Source organism: Tupaia chinensis, unplaced genomic scaffold (assembly GCF_000334495.1).
Source record: "Tupaia chinensis unplaced genomic scaffold, TupChi_1.0 Scaffold000610_1, whole genome shotgun sequence".
Lineage (NCBI taxonomy): Eukaryota > Metazoa > Chordata > Mammalia > Scandentia > Tupaiidae > Tupaia > Tupaia belangeri.
In genome coordinates this window covers 168,368-175,091 of record NW_006160129.1, presented here as the reverse complement: position 1 = coordinate 175,091, position 6,724 = coordinate 168,368, and the positions used below count along the sequence as shown (strand labels likewise).

At 38.7% G+C, this 6,724-nt stretch overlaps 1 protein-coding gene and 1 non-coding gene across 4 annotated transcripts in view; one reads left to right on the top strand and one right to left on the bottom strand.

Moving 5' to 3' along the window:
• TNPO3 (transportin 3) overlaps positions 1-6,724 on the top strand; it is a 94,920-nt gene that overhangs the window by 10,074 nt on the left and 78,122 nt on the right. The window contains exon 2 of one of the 3 annotated variants that reach the window (XM_006158806.3): positions 5,298-5,458. The exons of the other annotated variants lie outside the window; for them this stretch is intronic. The gene's annotated coding sequence lies outside the window, so the exon portion shown is untranslated. The remainder of the gene's footprint in view (positions 1-5,297; positions 5,459-6,724) is intronic. 3 annotated transcript variants of the gene reach the window in all.
• On the bottom strand, positions 5,687-5,778 carry LOC114009735 (small nucleolar RNA SNORD88). Its single transcript, XR_003551122.1, has one exon. It is a non-coding gene; the product is annotated as a small nucleolar RNA SNORD88 (small nucleolar RNA).

Genomic DNA, 6,724 nt, shown 5'->3' with positions numbered 1-6,724 from the left:
CATCCTCCCCCCACCCCCCCGCCCCTCAGTTGGGAACAGTCACACCACAGTCCCTTTTCCATTTCTCCTCAGGATTTTGGCCATGCACGCACGTGTGCCCAGTGTGTATTTTCAAGCCCCAGGGTCTGGGTCTTGTGTTATCCAGCTGCCTTTACCATACCACCACACTATGTAAAGTTTTAAAGTTTTGTAAAGTTTCAAGCTCTGTTGAACTTAAAAACAGACTTAGACTACCTGTCCTGTATTTCCCTAGCCTGTGTTGTGGTCTTGAAATGCCACCAAAGTATTTTATGGATATACAGGGCAAGCTCCAGAAAGAAGCCTTATTTATTTATTAGAAAGTTCACAGTACTGCTGCGGGGGATAATTTTTGTAGTGTTGGGAATGCAGAACTTCATTACAGTACAGATTTAATTTTCTTTTCCTGGTAGAATTTCTGTGATAAAAGTATTAGAAAACAAGTATGTTTTTCCTCTGTTGGTGAATTTACTGTTTATAGTTGGGTCTTTGGGAAAGTCATGACAAATTTTTGCATAGAAAAACAAAAAAATATGTCATGACTTTCTAGACAACCTATTAATAATATATTACGGTTTTTATTTATGTTTTTGCTCAAGCTCATAGCACATTCTCTTCTGTTTTTCTCTGTATTCGTTGTTTTATTGTTATAGTTTCTATCTCAGCTATAGTGTAATACTGTCTAAATAGTTATCCCCAAAGCAAGAGAATATATTTGGAACAGAACTTGAAAACGCACATGTTTTTATGTAAAATACTCACTTTCTTTTAACACTTTAATATGTTTTTGCAATATTTTAAACTAGATAGCTTACATTTCTTTTTTTTTGGAGAGGTTTTTGCTATAGGGCGCATGCGCTCTCCAGAAAGACAGAGAGAGACAGAGACAGAAAGTGAGAAATCACTCCCCAGGGGGGATGGCCATGCCACAATGCCGTCTCCTCCATTATCCTCTCAGGATCTTGGGCACGCACGCACATGTGCCTGGTGTGAGTTTAAGCCACTGGGTCCGGGACTCAAACCGCGGTCAGCTACTTGGGAGTTTAGTGACGTGGCCATTATGCTAACTGCTAGTCCCAATAGCTTACATTTCTATAAGTTGGAAAATTTGACTCTTCAGTGCTGAGTTAACATATACTTAATATGTGCAATAAAATAGGTTTATATGAGTTGTTATAGGTTTTTTTTTTTAATAAAGAATTATTTTATTGAACTTTATTTATTTATTTTAATTTGACCAGAGTGGAGAGAGTGGAAAGTGAGAAAGCAAGCCACCAGGTCTGGGACTTGAACTGTTGTCAGCCATGTGGGAGTCTAGCACCCTTAACCACCATACCACCTGCTGGCCCCAAGTTGTTATAGTTGTTATAAAACTTGCTGAGGTAGGTACCAGTAGAGTCCAGTGATAAAAAGAAATACATTTTCTACATTTTTGTCTTTTATGGAAAGCCCTGGCATGGGCCACATGTTTGCTTCAAATGAAATGGCTTTATGTTTGGCATTTTCTACTTTTTTAATTTTAATTTTTTGGTTAGAGGTCTTGTGTTCTCATCAAGGAGAGAAAGAGAAAGGCAGGCAGGCAGACAGACAGACAAAGCGCCACCTTGGAGTAGGGCATGATGACACTGCAATCCCTTCTTCATTTCTCCATCATGTTGGGATTTGGGGTACCCACGTGCCTGGCATGTTTCTTAAGCTGCTGGGGCCAGGATTAGAACTGTGTATCCTTTGCATGGATCTATGGTCCCCTGGCATTTTCTACTTTTTTTTTTTTTTTTTTTAAATTTAAATTTTTGCCATAAGGTGTGTGCTTGCCAGAGACAGAGAAAGGGAAAGTGAGAAATTACCCCAAGAGGTAATGACCATGCTGTAATCTCTTCTGTATTCTCCTCTTGGGATTTTAGGCATGCACACACTCAAGCCTGGTATGATTTTCAAACAGCAGATTCTGGGACTCGAATCACTGTCAGCCACATGAGAATCCAGTACCTAATGCTACTTGTTAAGTGTAATTAATAAGAGTGGGGCCTGGGAACTGTGGTGCGCAGGTAGTGAACTACTTGGGAGACTGGAAGCCTATGGAAGTCTCGGGTTTGCTTGTGTGTACCGCTGATCCTAGCTGATTGGGTAGCTGGGGGAGGAAGATGGTGACAGTAAGACCTTGTCAAAAATATCTATTTTTGTTTTTCTCTTCCTCTCCCTCCACAAAAGTGGAAAAAATGAAGAGTCATAGTGACGTGATTATCAAGAATGCATGCTTAGGTCCTTTCCAATTAAAGTCAATTTTATGATTCCAAATTTATCTTTTTTTCAGGGCCATACTTGAGATTAATAGTCACATGTATAGGTGATTTCAGATTTTTGATTTGGTTAAGAATCTTTATACTTGTTATAAAAAGATTTAAGCTAGAAAACGTGGTATGATCTTACATGTGCTCAACAACTATATAGTTGAGTCAGAATTCATTTGACAAAGGCCATCCTGACATAGGATTATTTTTAAGTGCTTTTATAAAAAGCATGGAATTTTGTCAGAAACTGGGAAGACCTGTTGTCATTTGGTTTAATTGATTCCTTCCTTTAAGGTCAAGAAAGAAGAATGCATATGGGCACTGTAGTCTTCTGAAGTTGATTTGAAGAGCTTTTGAGTATTTCTTCTGGAATATGAATGGTTCATTTTTGTTGTTGTTGTTTTTAGAGTTAATTTTATTTAACTTTTATTTACTGTTGTTATTTTCTCATTTGAGCAGAGAGAGAGAGAGAGGGAGAGAAAAAGTGGAAGTAAGCCACCAGGTCCGGGACTCGAACTGTGGTCAGCCGTGTGTGAGTCCAGCTCTCTCAACCACCTTGCTACCTGCCAGCCCCATAATGTTTTCAATAATCATTTTCAGCTAAAATTCTCTTTTCTCCTGAAATAAATATTTTTTTCCATTTAATTATCCACTTAGTTTTGGAGATAACTGTGAAGGTGTAAGTTGACTGAACTCTATAAATGAGGTTGGGTTTTTTTACTTCCAGAAGAGTTATTTTTACACCCACAAGGGTATTTTGTGAGTCTGGAAGCTTGCAAGGGACTTAATGATTGTTTTTCTTTTACAACTTTTTGTGGAAGTATGGTTTACTCCTTACTGCTGTGGTGAAGATATTAGCTAACTTTCATTTCATCATGGTTTCTGTGTTTCAGGCCATGTTGCAAAATGTGAGATTCAGAAATATTTTAGATAGTAGTGGTTATCTTATATACCCCTTGGCTTAGGTTTTTCTTAAATAATATTCTTTTAAACCAAATTTTTCCCTTTTCCCGGAAAACTATCAGAAAGTAATTGTTATGACACATTTAGCAATTATCTTAGATTTGTAAAATTCTCATAGAAGATTCAGATACAATAATATAAGATAATTGCTAACTGTAAAAATTACTTTCTCAGGACTGACTCTGTGACCTAGAGCTGAATCCCACATAGCCAACCACACACACATTTTGAATTCTGGATCCAGCAGCTTGAAAATCATCTCAGGCCTGTGTGCACGCATACCCAAACCCTGCCAGCATGTTGAATGGAGGAGATAGGATTGTGGTGCAGGGTGCTTGCTTTCCTGACATGATTTTGAAGCTGCCAGGGCCAGACTTGAACTGTGCAGTTGGCCACATGGGGTGGAATCCAGCACCTTAACAGTGCCACGTGGCTGGTCCTCTGACAAATTTATTTTTAAGTTTTTTTTTTTTTTTTAAGTTTTCTTTAGGGTGTGTGTGTGTGCGTTTGTGTGTGTGTGTGAGAGAGAGAGAGAGAGAGAGAGAAATCACCCCCCATGGGGAATGGCAAAACTGCATTTTCCTCTTGGGATTTTGAGCACATGTGCATATGCACCTAGCATATTTTTCAGGCCACCAGGTCCAGGACTCAAACCGTGCTTTAACCTCCACATCACCTGCTGACCTCCAATTATTTTTAAAATTACTTTAAAAATTTTAGTTAAATTAGATTTTTGGGGACCAACAAATGGCATAATGGTTACATTGTTGGACTCCCATATAGTGGACCATGGTTTGAGTCCCAAACCCAGCAGCTTACAACTCAGACTGAGAGCCTGTAAATACATGTCCAAAAGTCCCGAGAGGAGAATGGAAGAGAAAAGATTGCATTGTGGCCGTCCTCCTAGAGAGTGATTTCTCCCTTTCTGTCCCTCCGGCAAGCACATGTGCCCTATAGCAAAAATCTCAACAATTTTTTTTTTTTAGACTTTTTTCCTTACCTGTCTCATGAAAATGATTTTTGTTGATTTGAGAAATTCTGATTTTCTAGTTCTAGCATACATTGTTGGAGAGCATGTATCTAAACTGCTGCTTTGTTTGACTGATTAATAACTTTCTTTTAAAAAATTTTTTTGCTAGAGGGTGCATGCATCCCAGAGAGAGACAGAGTGCAAGAGTGAGAGAAAAAGTGAGAAAGCATCTCCATGGGGGTTGATCACGCTGCAATCCTTCATTTCTCCTCTCAGGATTTTGGGCATACATAGCTGCACGCACATACTCCCAGTGTGTTTTTCAAAGCACTGGGTCCAGGACTTGAGTATGCTTGTTCTTGGCCACGTGGGAACCAGCTGCCCCAAAGAGCACACCACCAGCTGACCCTATAGCTTTCTTCATGAGTTCTTTTTATGGTTTCCCGATGTACTATAAATCCTTGGAAGTCATCTTTTATCAAATACATAATTCATAGACTGGTAGAAATGCTTTTTAAAATATAGGAACCTTATGCCTTTATGTTGCCTTTCAAGTCTCATTGAGTTATCTGTATTTCCAGAACCTCATTTTCTATTTGTCAGAGCTCTTTGGTCCTCATTGAAGCATTTTAAGTAATTCTGCTTAATTTGAAGTTTTGTATAGGATTAACTAGCAGCCCCAATCTGCTTTTATTGCTTGGCAGCTAATGAATCCTTAGGCTCCTATCTGGGTGTGTGCTGGCTTTGTTGAGGGCCTGCTCAGTGATTTCAGTTGATGTGGCAGTTATAGAAATGGTGTAGAAGTGAGTCCTGGAGTAATGCTGCACCGTTAAAGGAAAAAAAGGGGGAAGTGCTTTAAGGAGCCACTGTGAAATATAATGAAGGACTTAGAGCATGTTAGTGAAAGGGTTGCCAGGCCATAGCCTGCCTCATATTCATCACATAGACATGGAAATATCTTTTGAAAAGACTATGTAAAGGCTTGTTCTGCTACTGCTTTGTGAAACAGAAGACTGGAATTAGATGCTTAAATGGAAAATGTTCTCTTGTTGCAGCCTCTTTGAAATGTGCTGCTAGTGGGAGCTGCAGCTTCCTCCTGCTGACTCTGAGCCCCAGGCTTCGGTTGAGATGGTCCTTTGAGAAATGTGGAGCTTAGTCCAAGCCTGGATTTCAGTGGGTAGCACCTGGCATCTGTGGCTAGAAAGTCCTATGAAGTGTAAGTGCTTTATTCTCTCTTTGTAAAGAATCCCTTTTCTTGATTCTCTTCTTCTCTTTCTTCTTTCTGTAGCTTAGGAAAGGGGAAGAACAGGGAGCAATGCACTGCAATGTCCAGGGTATCAGGGTTTGTTGCATTTTCTTTAGGACTCAGTGACCAAAACAAGATTACTTGTTAGTGTTTGGATGTTAACAATTCTTTTCTTTTCCCCTTTTCTTTTAAAAAATGGGGCCCCTCAGACCCCCAAGGTGTCAGAGATCCTGGGAGGCACTGTGTCCTCATGGGTAATTGCAGCCCAGTGCTGGACATCGTGGGAGTGGATGTCAGCAATTCTTAAACCCTCCTAGAATTCAAAATAAAGTGGCAAATGACTCCTGTGGTATTGACAGTATCATTATGGATGAATTTTCATTGACAGTTTACTTAGCTTGTACTACTTAAGTTTGATGAGTTTATTTAGAGTTACTCTTCTATTTAGTTATTATTCCAAGAGACAAAATATTTGTAAAGGGAGACACATTTGACCAGAGGGGAAGGCAACAGAATCAGGATAAATAAAGGTGCTTGAAATGAGAAGATAGCTCCTTTTTTACTTTGTATTCTACTTGTTACATTTGCACAGGAGTAACTTGAGAATTTTTCTAAGACTAGTTGTCCATAGAATTGTTTGAGGAAATATATATATTTGCCATTTATATTTTAGTTTAGTTTTCTTTTCTTTTTTTTTTTTTTTTTAAGAATTATTTATTTCTGTTTAAAATGTATTTTACTATAGGGCACATGTTCTTTTACTGGAGAAAGGGGGAGAGAGAGAAAGCAAGCCTCCAGGTCCAAGACTCAAACCGTGGTTAGCCATGTAGGAGCCTCAACCACCATGCCACCTACTGGTCTCATATTTTAATTTATTTATTTTTTTTAAAAACTCCAAAACTACTAGGTTATCAGGAAAGTCAGAACATATTTTTCTATGCAAAAATGTATCATGACTTTCCTGACAACTTAATAGATAGTAGCATAATAAGCATTAAAAGATACAAATTTTATAGTTAGTTTAGTATAATCGTGGTTCTTGTTTTTCTTTCCTTTTTTAATACTAGTATTGTTTTAAAGTAAGCTCATAGTCTAGCAGATGGTGTGGTGGTTAAGTCGCTGGATCCTACATGGTCAACTGTGTTGAAATCCTGGACCTGTTTGTTTGAAAGACACCTCAGGTATGTGTGCATTCCTAAAATCCTGAGCGGGGGTCAATTTCTCACTTTCTCTCTT